At 51.0% G+C, this 19,691-nt stretch overlaps 34 pseudogenes; all 34 read left to right on the top strand.

Annotated features, from left to right (window-relative positions):
* The first annotated feature begins 203 nt into the window (after nt 1-203).
* On the top strand, nt 204-312 carry LOC143949436 (5S ribosomal RNA; annotated as a pseudogene).
* Nucleotides 313-581: 269 nt separating this feature from the next.
* LOC143949599 (5S ribosomal RNA) lies at nt 582-700 on the top strand (annotated as a pseudogene).
* A 108-nt stretch (nt 701-808) lies between these two features.
* LOC143947529 (5S ribosomal RNA) lies at nt 809-927 on the top strand (annotated as a pseudogene).
* A 106-nt stretch (nt 928-1,033) lies between these two features.
* On the top strand, nt 1,034-1,152 carry LOC143945939 (5S ribosomal RNA; annotated as a pseudogene).
* Nucleotides 1,153-1,259: 107 nt separating this feature from the next.
* Nucleotides 1,260-1,378, top strand: LOC143948120 (5S ribosomal RNA; annotated as a pseudogene).
* A 107-nt stretch (nt 1,379-1,485) lies between these two features.
* Nucleotides 1,486-1,604, top strand: LOC143948388 (5S ribosomal RNA; annotated as a pseudogene).
* A 108-nt stretch (nt 1,605-1,712) lies between these two features.
* On the top strand, nt 1,713-1,821 carry LOC143949397 (5S ribosomal RNA; annotated as a pseudogene).
* Nucleotides 1,822-1,928: 107 nt separating this feature from the next.
* Nucleotides 1,929-2,047, top strand: LOC143950084 (5S ribosomal RNA; annotated as a pseudogene).
* A 693-nt stretch (nt 2,048-2,740) lies between these two features.
* LOC143946979 (5S ribosomal RNA) lies at nt 2,741-2,859 on the top strand (annotated as a pseudogene).
* A 337-nt stretch (nt 2,860-3,196) lies between these two features.
* Nucleotides 3,197-3,305, top strand: LOC143949193 (5S ribosomal RNA; annotated as a pseudogene).
* A 324-nt stretch (nt 3,306-3,629) lies between these two features.
* Nucleotides 3,630-3,748, top strand: LOC143949496 (5S ribosomal RNA; annotated as a pseudogene).
* A 108-nt stretch (nt 3,749-3,856) lies between these two features.
* LOC143949706 (5S ribosomal RNA) lies at nt 3,857-3,965 on the top strand (annotated as a pseudogene).
* Nucleotides 3,966-4,321: 356 nt separating this feature from the next.
* LOC143948798 (5S ribosomal RNA) lies at nt 4,322-4,440 on the top strand (annotated as a pseudogene).
* Nucleotides 4,441-4,547: 107 nt separating this feature from the next.
* Nucleotides 4,548-4,666, top strand: LOC143949704 (5S ribosomal RNA; annotated as a pseudogene).
* A 107-nt stretch (nt 4,667-4,773) lies between these two features.
* LOC143949438 (5S ribosomal RNA) lies at nt 4,774-4,892 on the top strand (annotated as a pseudogene).
* A 107-nt stretch (nt 4,893-4,999) lies between these two features.
* Nucleotides 5,000-5,118, top strand: LOC143945648 (5S ribosomal RNA; annotated as a pseudogene).
* Nucleotides 5,119-5,451: 333 nt separating this feature from the next.
* On the top strand, nt 5,452-5,570 carry LOC143949608 (5S ribosomal RNA; annotated as a pseudogene).
* A 7,606-nt stretch (nt 5,571-13,176) lies between these two features.
* Nucleotides 13,177-13,295, top strand: LOC143949975 (5S ribosomal RNA; annotated as a pseudogene).
* Nucleotides 13,296-13,400: 105 nt separating this feature from the next.
* On the top strand, nt 13,401-13,519 carry LOC143946260 (5S ribosomal RNA; annotated as a pseudogene).
* A 105-nt stretch (nt 13,520-13,624) lies between these two features.
* Nucleotides 13,625-13,743, top strand: LOC143949105 (5S ribosomal RNA; annotated as a pseudogene).
* Nucleotides 13,744-13,849: 106 nt separating this feature from the next.
* LOC143947252 (5S ribosomal RNA) lies at nt 13,850-13,968 on the top strand (annotated as a pseudogene).
* A 109-nt stretch (nt 13,969-14,077) lies between these two features.
* Nucleotides 14,078-14,196, top strand: LOC143948441 (5S ribosomal RNA; annotated as a pseudogene).
* Nucleotides 14,197-14,522: 326 nt separating this feature from the next.
* Nucleotides 14,523-14,631, top strand: LOC143950053 (5S ribosomal RNA; annotated as a pseudogene).
* A 324-nt stretch (nt 14,632-14,955) lies between these two features.
* LOC143946969 (5S ribosomal RNA) lies at nt 14,956-15,074 on the top strand (annotated as a pseudogene).
* Nucleotides 15,075-15,182: 108 nt separating this feature from the next.
* On the top strand, nt 15,183-15,291 carry LOC143949282 (5S ribosomal RNA; annotated as a pseudogene).
* A 109-nt stretch (nt 15,292-15,400) lies between these two features.
* Nucleotides 15,401-15,509, top strand: LOC143948820 (5S ribosomal RNA; annotated as a pseudogene).
* Nucleotides 15,510-15,616: 107 nt separating this feature from the next.
* LOC143949922 (5S ribosomal RNA) lies at nt 15,617-15,735 on the top strand (annotated as a pseudogene).
* Nucleotides 15,736-16,285: 550 nt separating this feature from the next.
* LOC143947793 (5S ribosomal RNA) lies at nt 16,286-16,404 on the top strand (annotated as a pseudogene).
* A 107-nt stretch (nt 16,405-16,511) lies between these two features.
* LOC143950111 (5S ribosomal RNA) lies at nt 16,512-16,620 on the top strand (annotated as a pseudogene).
* Nucleotides 16,621-16,948: 328 nt separating this feature from the next.
* LOC143946375 (5S ribosomal RNA) lies at nt 16,949-17,067 on the top strand (annotated as a pseudogene).
* A 535-nt stretch (nt 17,068-17,602) lies between these two features.
* On the top strand, nt 17,603-17,721 carry LOC143946821 (5S ribosomal RNA; annotated as a pseudogene).
* A 108-nt stretch (nt 17,722-17,829) lies between these two features.
* Nucleotides 17,830-17,948, top strand: LOC143947047 (5S ribosomal RNA; annotated as a pseudogene).
* A 103-nt stretch (nt 17,949-18,051) lies between these two features.
* LOC143947287 (5S ribosomal RNA) lies at nt 18,052-18,170 on the top strand (annotated as a pseudogene).
* A 108-nt stretch (nt 18,171-18,278) lies between these two features.
* Nucleotides 18,279-18,396, top strand: LOC143949275 (5S ribosomal RNA; annotated as a pseudogene).
* Nucleotides 18,397-19,691: the final 1,295 nt, after the last annotated feature.

The following is a 19,691-nucleotide window of genomic DNA, read 5'->3' as shown; positions in this document are numbered from 1 at the left end:
CTTTTTTAATATGTTGTTTGCGCAGATCCTAAGCAGGGTCGGGCATGGTTAGTATCTGGATGGGAGACCGCCTTGGAATACCAGGTGCTGTAGGCTTTTTTTAATATGTTGTGGGCGTCGACGACCGGTTTTATTTTTCTGCTTGTTTGCCGAGGTGACCATCTTGGCGTTTGTCAAGAGGGTTGCGAGTGGCCAGCAAGATTGCCTTTGGCCACATTACCCTGAATGCGCCTGATCTCGGATGCTAAGCAGGGTTGGACCTGGTTAGTACCTGGACGGGAGACCGCCTGGGAATACCAGGTGCCGTAGGCATTTTTTAATATGTAGTTGACGTCGGCGACCTGTTTAATTTTTCTGCATGTTTGCCGAGGTGCCTCATCACCCTGAATGCGCCCGATCTCAGATGCTAAGCAGTGTTGGGCCTGGTTAGTAACTGGATGGGAGACCGCCTGGGAATACCAGGTGCCGTAGGCTTTTTTTTAATATGTTGTTCGCATCAACGACCTATTTTTTTTTCTGCTTGTTTGCCGAGGTAACCATCTTGGCATTTGTCAAGAGGGTTGAGAGTGGCCAGCAAGATCAGCTACGGCCACATAACTCTGAATGCACCCGATCTCGTCTGATTTTGGATGCTAAGCAGGGTCGGGCCTGGTTAGTACCTGGATGGGAGACCGCCTTGTAATACCAGGTGCCATAGGCTCTTTTTTAATATGTTGTTTGCGTCGATGACCTGATTTATTTTTCTGCTTGTTTGCCGAGGTGACCATCTTGGCATTTGTCAAGAGGGTTGAGAGTGGCCAGCAAGGGCGCCTACGGCCACATCACCCTGATGGCGCCCGATCTCCTCTGATCTCAGATGCTAAGCAGGGTCGGGTCTGGTTAACACCTGGATGGGAGACCGCCTGGGAAAACCAGATGCCGTAGGCTTTTTTAATATGTTGTTGGCATCGATGACCTGTTTTATTTTTCTACTTGCTTGCCGAGGTGACCATCTTGGCGGTTGTCAAGAGGGTTGAGAATGGCTAGCAAGATCGCCTATAGCCACATAACCCTGAATACGTCCGATCTCATCTGATCTCGGATGCTAAGCAGGGTCGGGCCTGGTTAGTACCTGGATGGTAGACCGCCTTGGAATACCAGGTGCTGTAGGCTTTTTTTAATATGTTGTGGGCGTCGACGACCGGTTTTATTTTTCTGCTTGTTTGCCAATGTGACTATCTTGGCGGTTGTCAAGAGGGTTGAGCGTGGCCAGCAAGAACGCCTATGGCCACATCACCCTGAATGCGCCTGATCTCGTATGATCTCAAATGCAAAGCAGGGTCGTGCCTGGTTAGTACCTGGATGGGAGACCGCCTGGGAATAGAAGGTGCCGTTGGCTTTTTTTAATATGTTGTTAACTTCGACGATCTGTTTTATTTTTCAGCTTGTTTGCCGAGGTAACCATCTTGGCGTTTGTCAAGAGGGTTGAGAGTGGCCAGCAAGATCGCCTACGGCCACATCACCCTGAATGAGCCCAATCTTATCTGAGCTCGGATCCTAAGCAGGGTCGGGCCTGGTTAGTATCTGGATGGGAGACCGCCTTGGAATACCAGGTGCTGTAGACTTTTTTTTAATATGTTGTGGGCGTCGACGACCGGTTTTATTTTTCTGCTTGTTTGCCGAGGTGACCATCTTGGCGTTTGTCAAGAAGGTTGAGAGTGGCCAGCAAGATTGCCTTTGGCCACATTACCCTGAATGTGCCTGATCTCGGATGCTAAGCAGGGTTGGGCCTGGTTAGTACCTGGACGGGAGACCGCCTGGGAATACCAGGTGCCGTAGGCATTTTTTAATATGTAGTTGACGTCGACGACCTGTTTTATTTTTCTGCTTGTTTGCCGAGGTAACCATCTTGGCATTTGTCAAAAGGGTTGAGAGTGGCCAGCAAGATCATCTACGGCCACATATCTCTGAATGCACCCGATCTCGTCTGATTTCGGATGCTAAGCAGGGTCGGGCCTGGTTAGTACCTGGATGGGAGACCGCCTTGTAATACCAGGGGCGATAGGCTCTTTTTAAATATGTTGTTTGCGTCAATGACCTGTTTTATTTTTCTGCTTGTTTGCCGAGGTGACCATCTTGGCGTTTGTCAAGAGGGTTGAGAGTGATCTCAGATCCTAAGCAGGGTCAGGCCTGGTTAGTACTTGGATGGGAGACTGCCTGGGAATTCCAGGTGGCGTAGGCTTTTTGTTAATATGTTGTTGGCGTCGACGACCTGTTTTTTTTTCTGCTTGTTTGCCGAGGTGACCATCTTGGCGTTTGTCAAGAGGGTTGAGAGTGGCCAGCATATTTGCCTACGTCAACATCACTCTGTATGCGCCTGATCTCGTATGCAAAGCAGGGTCGGGCCTGGTTAGTACCTGGATGGGAGACCGCCTGGGAATACAAGGTGCCGGAGGCTTTTTTTAATATGTTGTTGGCTTCGACGATCTGTTTTATTTTTCTGCTTGTTTGCCGAGGTAACCATCTTGGCGTTTGTCAAGAGGGTTGAGAGCGGCCAGCAAGGGCACCTACGGCCACATCACCCTGGATGCCCCTGACCTGGGATGCTGTTCTACTTTTCTGCTTGTTTGCCGACATGACAATCTTGGCGTTTCAAGAGGGTTGATATGTTGTTGGCTTCGACATGTCGGCTTCGATATGTTGTTTGCCGAGGTAACCATCTTGGCGTTTGTCATGAGGGTTGAGAGTGGCAAGCAAGATCGCCTACGGCCACATCACCCTGAATGAGCCCGATCTTATCTGAGCTCGGATCCTAAGCAGGGTCGGGCCTGGTTAGTATCTGGATGGGAGACCGCCTTGGAATACCAGGTGCTGTAGACTTTTTTTTAATATGTTGTGGGCGTCGACGACCAGTTTTATTTTTCTGCTTGTTTGCCGAGGTGGCCATCTTGGCGTTTGTCAAGAGGGTCAAGAGGGTTAAGAGTGGCCAGCAAGATTGACTTTGGCCACATTACCCTGAATGCGCCTGATCTCGGATGCTAAGCAGGGTCGGGCCTGGTTAGTACCTGGACAGGAGACCGCCTGGGAATACCAGGTGCCGTAGGCATTTTTTTATATGTAGTTGACGTCGACGACCTGTTTTATTTTTCTGCATGTTTGCCGAGGTGACCATCTTGGCGTTTGTCAAAAGGGTTGAGAGAGTCCCCCCAGCAAGACCGCCTACGGCCTCATCACCCTGAATGCGCCTGATTTCGGATGCTAAGCAGGGTTGGACCTGGTTAGTACCTGGACGGGAGACCGCCTGGGAATACCAGGTGCCGTAGGCATTTTTTAATATGCAGTTGACGTCGGCGACCTGTTTAATTTTTCTGCATGTTTGCCGAGGTGACCATCTTGGCGTTTGTCAAAAGCGTTGAGAGAGTCGCCAGCAAGACCGCCTACGGCCTCATCACCCGGAATGCGCCCGATCTCAGATGCTAAGCAGTGTTGGGCCTGGTTAGTAACTGGATGGGAGACCGCCTGGGAATACCAGGTGCCGTAGGCTTTTTTTTAATATGTTGTTCGCATCAACGACCTATTTTTTTTCTGCTTGTTTGCCGAGGTAACCATCTTGGCATTTGTCAAGAGGGTTGAGAGTGGCCAGCAAGATCAGCTACGGCCACATAACTCTGAATGCACCCGATCTCGTCTGATTTCGGATGCTAAGCAGGGTTGGGCCTGGTTAATACCTGGATGGGAGACCGCCTTGTAATACCAGGTGCCATAGGCTCTTTTTTAATATGTTGTTTGTGTCGATGACCTGTTTTATTTTTCTGCTTGTTTGCCGAGGTGACCATCTTGGCATTTGTCAAGAGGGTTGAGAGTGGCCAGCAAGGGCGCCTACGGCCACATTACCCTGGATGCCCCTGACCTGGGATGCTAAGCAGGGTCAGGCCTGTTAAGTACCTGGATGGGAGACCGCCTGGGAATACCAGGTGCCGTAGGCTTTTTTTTGTATATGTTGTTGCGTCGACGACCTGTTTTACTTTTCTGCTTGTTTGCCAACGTGACAATCTTGGCGTTTCAAGAGGGTTGAGAGTAGCCAGCACAATCCTCATCACCCTGAATGCACCCGATCTCATCTGATCTCAAATGCTAAGCAGGATCGGGCGCTGTTAGTACCTGGATGGGAGACCACCGGGGAATTGCAGGTGCCATAGGCTTTTTTTAATATGTTGTTGTTGTCGACGACCTGTTATATTTTTCTGCTTGTTTGCCGAGGTGACCATCTTAGGTTTGTCAAGAGGGTTGAGAGTGGCCAACTTGGCGTTTGTCAAGAGGGTTGAGAGTGACCAGCAAGATCGGCTACGGCCACATAACTCTGAATGCACCCGATCTCGTCTGATTTCGGATGCTAAGCAGGGTTGGACCTGGTTAGTACCTGGATGGGGGACCGCCTTATAATACCAGGTGCTGTAGGCTTTTTTTAATATGTTGTAGGCATCGAGGACCGGTTTTATTTTTCTGCTTGTTTGCCGATGTGACCATCTTGGCGGTTGTCAAGAGGGTTGAGAGTGGCCAGCAAGAACGCCTACGGCCACATCACCCTGGATGCCCCTGATCTAGTCTTATCTCGGATGCTAAGCAGGGTCAGGCCTGTTTAGTACCTGGATGGGAGACCGCCTGGGAATAGCACTTGCCGTAGGCTTTTTTTTAATATGTTGTTGGTATCGACGACCTATTTTTTTTTCTGCTTATTTGCCGAGGTGACCATCTAGGCGTTTGTCAAGAGGGTTGAGAGTGGCTAGCAAGATCGCCTACAGCCACATCTCTCTGAATTTGCCCGATTTCATCTGATCTCGGATGCTAAGCAGGGTTGGGCCTGGTTAGTACCTGGATGGGAGACTGCCTGGGAATACCAGGTAACATAGCCTTTTTTTAATATGTTGTTGGTGTCGACGACCTGTTTTATTTTTCTGCTTGTTTGTCGAGGTGACCATCTTGGCGTTTGTCAAGAGGGTTGAGAGTGGCTAGCAAGATCGCCTACGGCCACATCACTCTGAATGCACCCGATCTTTTCTGATCTCGGATGCTAAGCAGGGTCGAGCGCTGTTAGTACCTGGATGGGAGACCACCTGGGAATTCCATGTGCCATAGGCTTTTTTTTAATATGTTGTTGGCGTCAACGACCTGTTTAATTTTTCTGCTTGTTTGCCGAGGTGACCATCTTGGCGTTTGTCAAGAGGGTTAAGAATGGCCAACAAGAACGCCTGTGGCAGCATCACTCTAAATGCACCTGATCTCGTATGATCTCAAACACTAAGCAGGGTCAGGCCTGGTTAGTACCCGGATGAGAGACTGCCTCGGAATACATGGTGCCGCAGGCTTTTTTTTAATATGTTGTTGGCGTAGACGACCTGTTTTATTTTTCTGCTTGTTTGCCGAGGTGACCATCTTGGGTTTGTCAAGAGGGTTGAGAGTGGCCAGAAGATCTTCTATGGCCACATCACCCTGAATGCACCCGATTTTGTCTGATCTCAGATGCTAAGCAGTGTCGGGTCTGGTTAGTACCTGGATGGGAGACCGCCCAGGAATACCAGGTGCCGGAGGCTTTAATATGTTGTTGGCGTCGATGACCTGTTTTATTTTTCTGCTTGTTTGCCGAGGTGACCATCTTGGCGTTTGTCAAGAGGGTTGAGAGTGGCCAGCAAGGGCGCCTACATCACCCTTGATGCCCCTGACCTCGGATGCCAAGCAGGGTCAGGCCTGTTTAGTAGTGATGGACGAACTTCCGACGGGACGTTTCGCGAACGCGAAACGCGAACGGACACAAACGTTCGCGAAAACGACCGTTCGCCGCGGGCTCCATTGACTTCAATGGGAGGCGAATTTCGCAAACCTTTAGGTCGAATTTGCGGCCACGGGGTAATTATTAGGGGGTAGCACGTAGTCCCACCACCTGGACAATAGCATAATACATGTATGAGGTGAATTTGGGATCGATAACTACAAGCATTTTTTTTTTATTTGGGAAATTGTTCTGACAATTCAGGACTATGGAGCTAATGAAGGCAATGGAGGAGAGGGAAGGTCAGGGACCAGGGTAGGCAAACAAGAGGGTGCAGGAGATACAGAGCACTGACAGCAGCACCGTAATACAGAGCACTGACATCAGCACCGTGACATACAGCGCTGACAGCAGCTCCGTGACATACAGCGCTGACAGCAGCTCCGTGACATACAGCGCTGACAGCAGCTCCGTGACATACAGCGCTGACAGCAGCTCCGTGACATACAGCGCTGACAGCAGCTCCGTGACATACAGCGCTGACAGCAGCACCGTGACATACAGCGCTGACAGCAGCTCCGTGACATACAGCGCTGACAGCAGCTCCGTGACATACAGCGCTGACAGCAGCTCCGTGACATACAGCACTGACAGCAGCTCCGTGACATACAGCGCTGACAGCAGCTCCGTGACATACAGCGCTGACAGCAGCACCGTGACATACAGCGCTGACAGCAGCTCCGTGACATACAGCGCTGACAGCAGCTCCGTGACATACAGCGCTGACAGCAGCTCCGTGACATACAGCGCTGACAGCAGCTCCGTGACATACAGCGCTGACAGCAGCACCGTGACATACAGCGCTGACAGCAGCTCCGTGACATACAGCGCTGACAGCAGCTCCGTGACATACAGCGCTGACAGCAGCTCCGTGACATACAGCGCTGACAGCAGCTCCGTGACATACAGCGCTGACAGCAGCTCCGTGACATACAGCGCTGACAGCAGCTCCGTGACATACAGCGCTGACAGCAGCACCGTGACATACAGCGCTGACAGCAGCTCCGTGACATACAGCGCTGACAGCAGCTCCGTGACATACAGCGCTGACAGCAGCTCCGTGACATACAGCACTGACAGCAGCTCCGTGACATACAGCGCTGACAGCAGCTCCGTGACATACAGCGCTGACAGCAGCACCGTGACATACAGCGCTGACAGCAGCTCCGTGACATACAGCGCTGACAGCAGCTCCGTGACATACAGCGCTGACAGCAGCTCCGTGACATACAGCGCTGACAGCAGCTCCGTGACATACAGCGCTGACAGCAGCTCCGTGACATACAGCACTGACAGCAGCTCCGTGACATACAGCGCTGACAGCAGCTCCGTGACATACAGCGCTGACAGCAGCACCGTGACATACAGCGCTGACAGCAGCTCCGTGACATACAGCGCTGACAGCAGCTCCGTGACATACAGCGCTGACAGCAGCTCCGTGACATACAGCGCTGACAGCAGCTCCGTGACATACAGCGCTGACAGCAGCTCCGTGACATACAGCGCTGACAGCAGCTCCGTGACATACAGCGCTGACAGCAGCTCCGTGACATACAGCGCTGACAGCAGCTCCGTGACATACAGCGCTGACAGCAGCTCCGTGACATACAGCGCTGACAGCAGCTCCGTGACATACAGCGCTGACAGCAGCACCGTAAGCAGCCCCAGGAGGAAGTCAGCACAGCACAGGGATGGTGTGATCCCCTCATAATAAGAACCCCCAGGAGGAAGTCAGCACAGCACAGGGATGGTGGGAGCCCCTCATAATAAGAACACCCAGGAGGAAGTCAGCACAGCACAGGGATGGTGGGAACCCCTCATAATAAGCAGCCCCAGTAGAAATATGACACCGCTCAACCTCTTCAAAGAGGAGGGTAGGGGCATATAGTACGGTGTGCTTTTTTGGGTCAGGGAAGTGAGCCAAATGAATTAAGAAGGTCTGTGTGCTTGATTCCAAAAATTGTTTATAGACATATACATGGTCTACTGATCACATGTGTTGAATTCCTCCGAGATCCATGCCTCATTCATTTTTAGAAATGTGAGGTAGTTAACACTGTGGTGAGCTAGGCGAGTACGCTTATCGGTCACAATCCCCCCTGCTGCGCTGAACGTCCTTTCGGACAGGACACTGGATGAGGGGCAAGCCAACAGTTCGATTGCAAATTGGGCAAGCTCTGGCCAGAGGTCAAGCCTGCCCACCCAGTAGTCTAGGGGTTCATCACTCCTCAGAGCGTCCACATCGGCCGTTAACCCAATGTAGTCGGACACCTGACGGTCTAGGCGTTCCCTGATGCTGGATCCGGATGACACCTGTCGATGGGTCGGCTGAAAGAATGACCTCATATCCGAAGTCACCAACACATCTTCAAACCGGCCTCTTCTTGCAGGCGCTGTTGGATTGGTACCCGCAAATCCTTCTCTGGGAGTGGGAATTGCTCCTCTGCCAGCGCACGCAAAAGCAGAATGCAGCATTTCTCGAAGCAAGGCCTGGAAGTGCTGCATTCTGACAGCCCTCTGCGACGGCGGTAACATTTCCGCCATTTTGTGTTTGTACCGGGGGTCTAAGTACGTTGCCACCCAGTACTGGTCCTTGACCCTCATGCTTTTTATACGGGGGTCCCTATTAAAACACTGGAGCATGAAGGCCCCCATTTGCACTAAAGTGGAAGCGGTGTGGTGGCCTGGCTCCTGCTCATCATCCAGGATAATGTCGTCCTCTTCATTCTCCTCTCCCCATCCTCGCACAACAGGGATCCCAGAAAGGTTTAAAGCATGCTCTTCTTGCTCCTGCTCATCCGCCCCGGCACCATCCTCCTCTGACTCCTCATCAGACTCCTGTTGTTGACTTGTCTCAGATAGAGTAGCCCCCCCTGGGAATTCATCCAGCATTGCGACTTCCTCATCTTCCCGCTCCTGCTCCTCCACAGCCTGATCAATGACACGACGCAATGCACGCTCCAGAAAGAAGGCATAAGGTACCATGTCACTGATGGCGCCATGGCTGCGACTGACCAGTTTGGTGATCTCCTCAAATGGCCGCAGAAGTCTGCATGTGTCGCGCATGAGCAGCCACTGGCGCGGTGAAAAAAAACCCAGCTCCCCAGAACCGTTTCTTTCGCAGAGTTCATACAGGTAGACGTTAACTGCACGTTTCTGCTGGAGCAGCCTATCAAGCATATAGAAGGTTGAGTTCCATCGCGTCGGGCAATCGCAAATAAGACGTCTGACCGGCAGATGGTGTCGCCGCTGAATGTCAGCAAGGCGAGCCATGGCCGTGTAAGATCTTCTGAAATGGGCCGAGATTTTCCTTGCCTGCCGCAAGATGTCCTGGACCCCAGGGTATTTGACAAGGAATCGCTGCACGACCAAGTTTAAGACGTGTGCCATGCACGGCACGTGCGTGATTTTGCCCTGTTTCAATGCGCTAAGCAGATTGGCACCGTTGTCACACACCACTTTACCAACTGTCAAATTGAGCGGTGTTAGCCACTCATCTGCCTGTGAACGCAAAGCTGAAAGGAGTGCCGGGCCAGTGTGGCTCTTTGCTTCCAGGCACAACAGACGCAGCACGGCATGGCAACGTCTCACCTGGCATGTGGAATAGGTTCTGGGGAGCTTGGGCGGTGCAGTGGAAGAGACGCTAGCAGCGGAAAAGGAGGAGGCAGCTGAGGAGGAGAGGGAGGAGGATGGAGTAGGAGGAGGAGAAGAAGAGTCAGGCCTGCATGCAATCCGTGGCGGTAAAACCAAATCTACACGGGTGCCACGGGTTACATGCTTGACGGCCGTCAGAAGGTTCACCCAGTGGGCAGTAAAACTGATATACCTTCCCTGCCCGTGTTTGCTAGACCACGTGTCTGTGGTCAGATGTATCTTGGCACCGACACTGTGTGCCAGAGATACATTCACTTGCCGCTGAACATGGCCATATAGCTCTGGGATGCCCTTCTCTGAGAAATACTTCCTTCCTGGGACCTTCCATTGTGGTGTTCCAATGGCCACAAATTTGCGAAAGGCCTCCGAGTCCACCAGTTTATATGGCAGTAGTTGGCGGGCTATGAGTTCTGACAAGCCAGCCGCCAACCGTTGGGCAAGAGGGTTATCCGGCGTCATCATTTTTTTACGCTCAAACATTAGGCCCACGGAAGCCTGCCTTTTTGCAGAAAAATGTGAGCTTGGCGTGATGGAAGGTGGAGTGGAGGACAATTGTGAGGAGAGAGGAGAAGGAGAAGTAGAAGACGAGGCTGGACGGTGAGAGCCTGCAGTGTGGCTTTGTGTGTTCCGTTGCTCCCACTGGGCTCGGTGATGGCTGCTCATGTGCCTTCTTAAGGCGGTCGTCCCTAGGTGAGTATTGGGCTTACCGCGACTAACGCGTTGACTGCAAAGATTGCAGATGGCAACGCTATTGTCAGCAGCGGACACGTTAAAAAAAGCCCACACTGCGGAGCCATGTGCCGGTGTCCTGGGAGCGCCAGATGTGACCGTACATGGTCGATGACTCGCTCCTGATACATTTGCAGTCTGCTTTGTCCCTGCTGTGCAATGTAAGTCATTGCTGCTTCTCCTCCCTATCTGCTGGTCCATATCTCCCTCTGAACTCCCCTCCTCTTCCTCTCTTGTGGGCACCCACGTGACATCACTAGACACGTCATCATCAACGTCACCTTCCCCACCGCTATAAGTAGAGTAGGCAGCAACACCGGGGACCAACCTCCTCCTTGGGCTGATCTGGGTACTGGCGTCAGACTGCTGAGTAGCGCTTGTTGCTACCTCCTCTTCCTGATCCAATACCAAGAGTGGCTGCGCATCAGAAATGTCCTCTTGATATGGATCGGAAAATAATTCCAGTGACTCAAGCGGAAGGTATGTGGTGGTGGTGGTGGTGGTCGTGTTGTTGGTGGTAGTGTCTTTGGGGGTGCACATAGCAGAGAGTGAAGAAGAGGGTGCAGATCGAGAGGATGAGGAGGGTGCAGAAGAGTAAGGCTGAGCGAGCCACTCAACCAAGTCTGGTGCATCCTTTAAAGTAATTGAACGCACCTTCTGCAACTTCCCACTTTGGCTCAAGCCTGTTGCTCCTGCCCTACCCCTACCACCCCTGCGGAAGGGCCTGCCTCTTCCTCTGCATGTCATTTTTTAAATGACCCTGTGACAAAACTCTTAGTCCCTATACCGCTGAAGGACTGCTGCAGTATAGGTGAGCGGTCAGCAGTGGTGCACGTCAACCCTATCTATTGTGGACCTATAGCGGTCCTTACAGAACAGCAGACTGTACCGCACTCAAGCCTATGTACCGTAGCACCCTATACCAAGTTACCAGTCCTTATAAGAACTTTTGTGGACCAAGCAGGTTGTGTATTAGTGTTTAGCAGACTGTACGTCAGTCCCTATACCGCTGAAGGACTGCTGCAGTATAGGGCAGCGGTCAGCAGTGGTGCACGTCAACCCTATCTATTGTGGACCGATAGCGGTCCTTACAGAACAGCAGACTGTACCGCACTCAAGCCTATGTACCGTAGCACCCTATACCAAGTTACCAGTCCTTATAAGAACTTTTGTGGAACAAGCAGGTTGTGTGTTAGTGATTAGCAGACTGTACGTCAGTCCCTATACCAATGAAGGACTGCTGCAGTATAGGGCAGCGGTCAGCAGTAGTGCACGGCAACCCTATGTATTGTGGACCGATAGCGGTCCTTACAGAACAGCAGACTGTAACGCACTCAGGCCTATGTACCGTAGCACCCTATACCAAGTTACCAGTCCTTATAAGAACTTTTGTGGACCAAGCAGGTTGTGTGTTAGTGATTAGCAGACTGTACGTCAGTCCCTATACCAATGAAGGACTGCTGCAGTATAGGGCAGCGGTCAGCAGTAGTGCACGGCAACCCTATGTATTGTGGACCGATAGCGGTCCTTACAGAACAGCAGACTGTACTGCACTCAGGCCTATGTACCGTAGCACCCTATACCAAGTTACCAGTCCTTATAAAAACTTTTGTGGACCAAGCAGGTTGTGTGTTAGTGTTTAGCAGACTGTGCGTCAGTCCCTATACCGCTGAAGGACTGCTGCAGTATAGGGCAGCGGTCAGCAGTAGTGCACGGCAACCCTATGTATTGTGGACCGATAGCGGTCCTTACAGAACAGCAGACTGTAACGCACTCAGGCCTATGTACCGTAGCACCCTATACCAAGTTACCAGTCCTTATAAGAACTTTTGTGGACCAAGCAGGTTGTGTGTTAGTGATTAGCAGACTGTACGTCAGTCCCTATACCAATGAAGGACTGCTGCAGTATAGGGCAGCGGTCAGCAGTAGTGCACGGCAACCCTATGTATTGTGGACCGATAGCGGTCCTTACAGAACAGCAGACTGTACCGCACCCAAGCCTATGTACCGTAGCACCCTAGACAGACCAAGTTACCAGTCCTGATAAAGAGCTTTGTGGAACAAGTGAGTTGTGAATGATTAGCAGACTGCAGCAGAAGGGCAGCAGTCAAGTATAATATTCTTTCTATATTTGGAAGAAAGAATATTATACGTGTACAAGCCTATTACCGTACCACTGATACCAGTCCTGAAAAGAACCTTTGTGGAACTAATAGTAACAGCAAGTCTTTAAAATTATCCTCACTGCCTGACACACTGCTTCCTGCCTGTCCCTATACAAATTGGCAAAAAAGAGTAGGCTGGAACGATTAGCTGGAACAGCTCTTTTGTGGACCTGATAGTAACAGCTAATGATGATGATGATGATGATGATGAAGAAAGACTAATCTGGCTGAGCTGTCCCTAAAATAGCAGCATACAGCGCTCTGTCCCTTTATCTAAACTGACAAAAGAAACTCAGGCTGCTGACCTAACACCTATACCAGTCCTGAAAAGAACTTTTGTGTACCAAATAGCTAGCGTTTTCTCTGTCCCTACTCCACACAGGATCCTTTCCCTACAGTGACAGAAGAAAGAATGTAAAATGGCCACCGGATCGGGTGTATTTATAGGTTAGGGGGAATGTCCAAGTGTCCATGAGCTGTCATGTCTCAATTGGTTGTCCTGTAACACATGATAAACGTGTCACGAAAGGTTAAAGTTCTTGTATACATTAAACACGTAAGTCCGCCGGGGCGAACGACGGAAAAAGGCGTTCGAACCCGCGGACGGCGAAAGTCGGAAATTCGCCGCGAAACGACCGCCGGGCGAACCGTTCGGCCATCACTACTGTTTAGTACCTGGATGGGAGACCGCCTGGGAATACCAGGTGCTGTATGATGTTTTTTGTATATGTTGGCGTCGACGACCTGTTTTATTTTTCTGCTTGTTTGCCGAGGTTACCATCTTGGCGTTTGTCAAGGGGGTTGAGAGTGGCCAGCAAGATCGTCTACAGCCACATCACCCTGGATGCCCCTGATCTGGTCTGATCTCGGATGCTAAGCAGGGTCAGGCCTGTTTAGTACCTGGATGGTAGACCGCCTGGGAATAGCACTTGCCGTAGGCTTTTTTTAATATGTTGTTGGCATAGGCGACCTATTTTTTTTCTGCTTATTTGCCGAGGTGACCATCTAGGCGTTTGTCAAGAGGGTTGAGAGTGGCTAGCTAGATCGCCTACAGCCACATCACCCTGAATTGGCCCGATTTCATTTGATCTCGGATGCTAAGCAGGGTCGGGCCTGGTTAGTACTTGGATGGGAGACCACCTGGGAATACCAGGTGCCATAGGCTTTTTTTAATATGTTGTTGGCGTCGACGACCTGTTTTACTTTTCTGCTTGTTTGCCGACGTGACAATCTTGGCGTTTCAAGAGGGTTGAGAGTGGCAAGCAAGATCGCCTATGGTCTCATCACCCTGAATGCACCCGTTCTCTTCTGATCTCAGATGCTAAGCAGGGTCGGGCCTGGTTAACACCTGGATGGGAGACCGCCCAGGAATACCAGGTGCCGTAGGCTTTTTTAATATGTTGTTGGCGTCGACGACCTGTTTTATTTTTCTGCTTGTTTGCCGAGGTTACCATCTTGGCGTTTGTCAAGAGGGTTGAGAGTGGCTAGCAAGATCGCCTACGGCCACATCACCCTGAATGCGCCCGATCTTATCTGAGCTCGGATCCTAAGCAGGGTCGGGCCTGGTTACTATCCGGATGGGAGACCGCCTGGGAATACCAGGTGTCGTAGGCTTTTTTTAATATGTAGTTGACGTCGACAACCTGTTTTATTTTTCTGCATGTTTGCCGAGGTGACCATCTTGGCGTTTGTCAAAAGGGTTGAGAGAGTCGCCAGCAAGAGCGCCTACGGCCTCATCACCCTGAATGCGCCCGATCTTATCTGAGCTCGGATCCTAAGCAGGGTCGGGCCTTGTTAGTATCTGGATGGGAGACCGCCTTGGAATACCAGGTGCTGTAGGCTTTTTTTTAATATGTTGTGGGCGTCGACGACCGGTTTTATTTTTCTGCTTGTTTGCCGAGGTGACCATCTTGGCGTTTGTCAAGAGGGTTGAGAGTGGCCAGCAAGATTGCCTTTGGCCACATTACCCTAAATGCACGCCGATCTTGGATGCTAAGCAGGGACGGGCCTGGTTAGTACCTGGACGGGAGACCGCCTGGGAAAACCAGGTGCGTAGGCTTTTTTTAATATGTTGTTGACGTCGACGACCTGTTTTATTTTTATGCATGTTTGCCGAGGTGACCATCTTGGCCTTTGTCAAAAGGGTTGAGCGAGTCCCAAGCAAGAGCGCCTACGGCCTCATCACCCTGAATGTGCCCGATCTCAGATGCTAAGCAGGGTTGGGCCTGGTTAGTAACTGGATGGGAGACCGCCCTGGAATACCTGGTGCTGTAGGCTTTTTTTTAATATGTTGTGGGCGTCGACGACCGGTTTTATTTTTCTGCTTGTTTGCCGAGGTGACCATTTTGGCGTTTGTCAAGAGGGTTGAGAGTGGCCAGCAAGATTGCCTTTGGCCACATTACCCTGAATGCGCCTGATCTCGGATGCTAAGCAGGGTCGGGCCTGGTTATTACCTGGACGGGAGACCGCCTGGGAATACCAGGTGTCGTAGGCTTTTTTTAATATGTTGTTGACGTCGACAACCTGTTTTATTTTTCTGCATGTTTGCCGAGGTGACCATCTTGGCGTTTGTCAAGAGGGTTGAGAGTGGCCAGCAAGATCGCCTACGGCCACATCACCCTGAATGCGCCTGATCTTATCTGAGCTCGGATCCTAAGCAGGGTCGGGCCTGTTTAGTATCCGGATGGGAGACCGCCTGGGAATACCAGGTGCTGTAGGCTTTTTTTTAATATGTTGTGGGCGTCGACGACCAGTTTTATTTTTTTGCTTGTCTGCCGAGGTGACCATCTTGGCATTTGTCAAGAGGGTTGAGAGTGGCCAGTAAGATTGCCTTTGGCCACATTACCCTGAATGCGCCCGATCTCGGATGCTAAGCAGGGTTGGGCCTGGTTAGTACCTGGACGGGAGACCGCCTGGGAATACCAGGTGCCGTAGTTTTTTTTTAATATGTTGTTGATGTCGACGACCTGTTTTATTTTTCTGCATGTTTTCCGAGGTGACCATCTTGGCGTTTGTCAAAAGGGTTGAGAGAGTACCCAGCAAGAGCGCCTACGGCCTTATCACCCTGAATGCGCCCGATCTCAGATGCTAAGTAGGGTTGGGCCTGGTTAGTAACTGGATGGGAGACCGCCTGGGAATACCAGGTGCCGTAGGCTTTTTTTTAATATGTTGTTCGCATCGATGACCTATTTTTTTTTCTGCTTGTTTGCCGAGGTAACCATCTTCGCGTTTGTCAAGAGGGTTGAGAGTGGCCAGTAAGATCGGCTACGGCCACATAACTCTGAATGCACCCGATCTCATCTGATTTTGGATGCTAAGCAGGGTCGGGCCTGGTTAGTACCTGGATGGGAGACCGCCTTGTAATACAAGGTGCCATAGGCTCTTTTTTAATATGTTGTTTGCGTCGATGACCTGTTTTATTTTTCTGCTTGTTTGCCGAGGTGACCATCTTGGCGTTTGTCAAGAGGGTTGAGAGTGGCCAGCAAGGGCGCCTATGGCCACATCACCCTGGATGCCCCTGACCTCGGATGCCAAGCAGGGTCAGGCCTGTTTAGTACCTGGATGGGAGACCGCCTGAGAATACCAGGTGTCGTAGGATTTTTTTTGTATATGTTGTTGGCGTCGACGACCTGTTTTATTTTTCTGCTTGTTTGCCGAGGTTACCATCTTGGCGTTTGTCAAGGAGGTTGAGAGTGGCTAGCAAGATCGCCTACAGCCACATCACCCTGGATGCCCCTGATCTAGTCTTATCCCGGATGCTAAGCAGGGTCAGGCCTCTTTAGTACCTGGATGGTAGACCGCCTGGGAATAGCACTTGCCGTAGGCTTTTTTTTAATATGTTGTTGGCATAGGCGACCTATTTTTTTCTGCTTATTTGCCGAGGTGACCATCTAGGCGTTTGTCAAGAGGGTTGAGAGTGGCTAGCTAGATCACCTACAGCCACATCACCCTGAATTTGCCCGATTTAATTTGATCTCGGATGCTAAGCAGGGTCGGGCCTGGTTAGTACTTGGATGGGAGACCACCTGGGAATACCAGGTGCCATAGGCTTTTTTTAATATGTTGTTGGCGTCGACGACCTGTTTTACTTTTCTGCTTGTTTGCCGACGTGACAATCTTGGCGTTTGTCAAGAGGGTTGAGAATGGCTAGCAAGATCGCCTACAGCCACATCACCCTGAATGCGCCTGATCTCGGATGCAAAGCAGCGTCGGGCCTGGTTAGTACCTGGATGGGAGACCGTCTGGGAATACCAGGTGCCATAGGCTTTTTTAATATGTTGTTGGCATCAACGACCTGTTTTATTTTTCTGCTTGTTTGCCGAGGTGACCATCTTGGGTTTGTCAAGAGGGTTGAGAGTGGCCAGAAGATCTTCTATGGCCACATCACCTTGAATGCGCCCGCTCTCTTCTGATCTCAGATGCTAAGCAGGATCGGCCTGGTCAACACCTGGATGGGAGACCGCCCAGGAATACCATGTGCCGTAGGCTTTTTTAATATGTTGTTGGCGTCGACGACCTGTTTTATTTTTCTGCTTGTTTGCTGAGGTGACCATCCTGGCGTTTGTCAAGAGGGTTGAGAATGGCTAGAAAGATCGCCTACAGCTACATCACCCTGAATGCGCCCGATTTCATCTGATCTCTGATGCTAAGCAGGGTCGGGCCTGGTTAGTACCTGGATGGGAGACCGTCTGGGAATACCAGGTGCGATAGGCTTTTTTTAATATGTTGTTGGCGTTGACGACCTGTTTAACTTTTCTGCTTGTTTGCTGATGTGACAATTTTGGCGTTTGTCAAGAGGGTTGAGAGTGGCCAGCAAGCTCGCCTACGGCCTCATCACCCTGAATGCACCCGATCTCGTCTGATCTCAGATGCTAAGCAGGGTCGGGCCTGGTTAGTACTTGGATGGAAGACAGCCTGGAAATACTTTTTTTAATTTGTTGTTGGCGTCGACGACCTGTTTTATTTTTCTGCTTGTTTGCCGAGGTGACCATCTTGGGTTTGTCAAGAGGGTTGAAAGTTGCCAGTGAGATGGCCTACGGCCACATTGCACTGTATGCGCACAATCTCGGATGCTAAGCAGGATCGGGCCTGGTTAGTACCTTGATGGGAGACCGCCTGGGAATACTAGGTGCTGGAGGCTTTTATTTAATATGTTGTTGGCGTAGACGACCTGTTTTATTTTTCTGCTTGTTTGTCGAGGTAACCATCTTGGCGTATGTCAAGAGGGTTAAGAATGGCCAGCAACAACGCCCGTGGCCACATCACCCTGAATGCACCTGATCTCGTATGATCTCGGATGCTAAGCAGGGTCGAGCACTGTTAGTACCTGGATGGGAGACCACCTGGGAATTCCAGGTGCCATAGGCTTTTTTTTAATATGTTGTTGGCGTCGACGACCTGTTTTATTTTTCTGCTTGTTTGCCGAGGTTACCATCTTGGCGTTTGTCAAGAGGGTTAAGAATGGCCAGCAACAACGCCCGTGGCCACATCACCCTGAATGCACCTGATCTCGTATGATCTCAAATGCTAAGCAGGGTCGGGCCTGGTTAGTAACTGGATGGGAGACCGCCCAGGAATACCAGGTGCCGTAGGCTTTAATATGTTGTTGGCGTCGACGACCTGTTTTATTTTTCTGCTTGTTTGCCGAGGTGACCATCTTGGCGTTTGTCAAGAGGGTTGAGGGTGGCCAGAAAGATTGCCCATGGCCACATCACCCTGAATGCGCCCAATCTCATCTGATCTCGGATGCTAAGCAGGGTCGGGCCTGGTTAATACCTGGATGGGAGACCGCCTGGGCATACCAGGTACCATAGGCTTTTTTAATATGTCGTTGGCGTTCTTTTAATATGTTGTTGGCGTTGACAACCTGTTTTATTTTTCTGCTTGTTTGCCGAAAAGAGGGTTGAGAGTGGCCAGCAAGATCACCCTACGGCCACATCACCCTGAGTGCACCTGATTTTGCTGATCTCGGATGCTAAGCAGGGTCAGGCCTGGTTAGTACCTGGATGGGAGACCACCTGGGAATACCAGGTTCCGTAGGCTTTTTTTTAATATGTCGTTGGCGTCGACGACCTGTTTTATTTTTCTGCTTGTTTGCCGAGGTGACCATCTTGGCATTTGTCAAGAGGGTTGAGAGTGGCTAGCAAGATCGCCTACGGCCACATCACCCTGAATGCGCCTATTCTCGTCTGATCTCGGATGCTAAGCAGGGACTGGCCTTGTTAGTACCTGGATAGGAGACAGCCTGAGAATACCAGGTGGCGTCGACGACCTGTTTTATTTTTATGCCTTTTTTTTTTTTTTAGCAGAGATACTTTTTTTTAGTGATTTCAAATGTTTCCCTTGTTCTCATATTTTTTTAGCTGCATTTTTATTAGCATGATCCTTTTTTTTAAAAGATGCTGACCGCCGACCGTCAAATGACGGCCAGGCGGCGCATCTATTGTGGCGGGAGGGCGTCATATGGCGGCCTCCCGTTTAAACAGGGAATGCGCGCGATCGTGCGCGCGCATCCCTGTTTCTTCGGTGGTGGCGTGTCACGGAGACACCGCTCGCCACCGAAGGGGGTGAACAGCCATTCGTTATGCACGCGTGCACGTCGGTGACGGCGTGTTCCCCGGGAACACTGCTCATCACCGACGCTGGTAAACAGCCATTGGCCGGCTGTTTACCCACGTGATCGGCTGTGATCCTTTCACAGCCGATCACTAAAATGTAAACAAACCGCGGTAACAGGATGTTACCGGGTTCTCCTCCTCACACACCGATCGTGTGTGAGGAGGAGATTGCGGTAACATCTCGTTACCGCATACAGTGTACACCAATCATACTGATTGCCCCCCCCAATAAAGATGACCTGTCACCACCCCTCAAAGTACCTGTCAATCACAGTCCATCAGAGTACCTGTCACAGTCCATCAGAGTATTTGAGTACCTGTCCTAGCCCATCAGAGTACCCGAGTACCTGTCCCAGCCCATCAGAGTACCCGAGTACCTGTCCCAGCCCATCAGAGTACCCGAGTACCTGTCCCAGCCCATCTGAGTACCCGAGTACCTGTCACAGTTCATCTGAGTACCCGAGTACCTGTCACGGCCCATCAGAGTACCCGAGTACCTGTCACGGCCCATCAGAGTACCCGAGTACCTGTCACGGCACATCAGAGTACCCGAGTACCTATCACTGCACATCAGAGTACCCGAGTACCTGTCATGGCCCATCAGGGTACCCGAGTACCTGTCACGGCCCATCAGGGTACCCGAGTACCTGTCACGGCCCATCAGGGTACCCGAGTACCTGTCACGGCCCATTAGGGTACCTGAGTACCTGTCACAGTCCA

The sequence above is a fragment of the Lithobates pipiens genome, unplaced genomic scaffold (assembly GCF_037356315.1).
Source record: "Lithobates pipiens isolate NorthernLeopardFrog02 unplaced genomic scaffold, aLitPip1_a1.2 Scaffold_30, whole genome shotgun sequence".
NCBI classification, from domain to species: Eukaryota; Metazoa; Chordata; class Amphibia; order Anura; family Ranidae; genus Lithobates; species Lithobates pipiens.
This window is presented reverse-complemented; position numbering and strand designations above follow the sequence as displayed.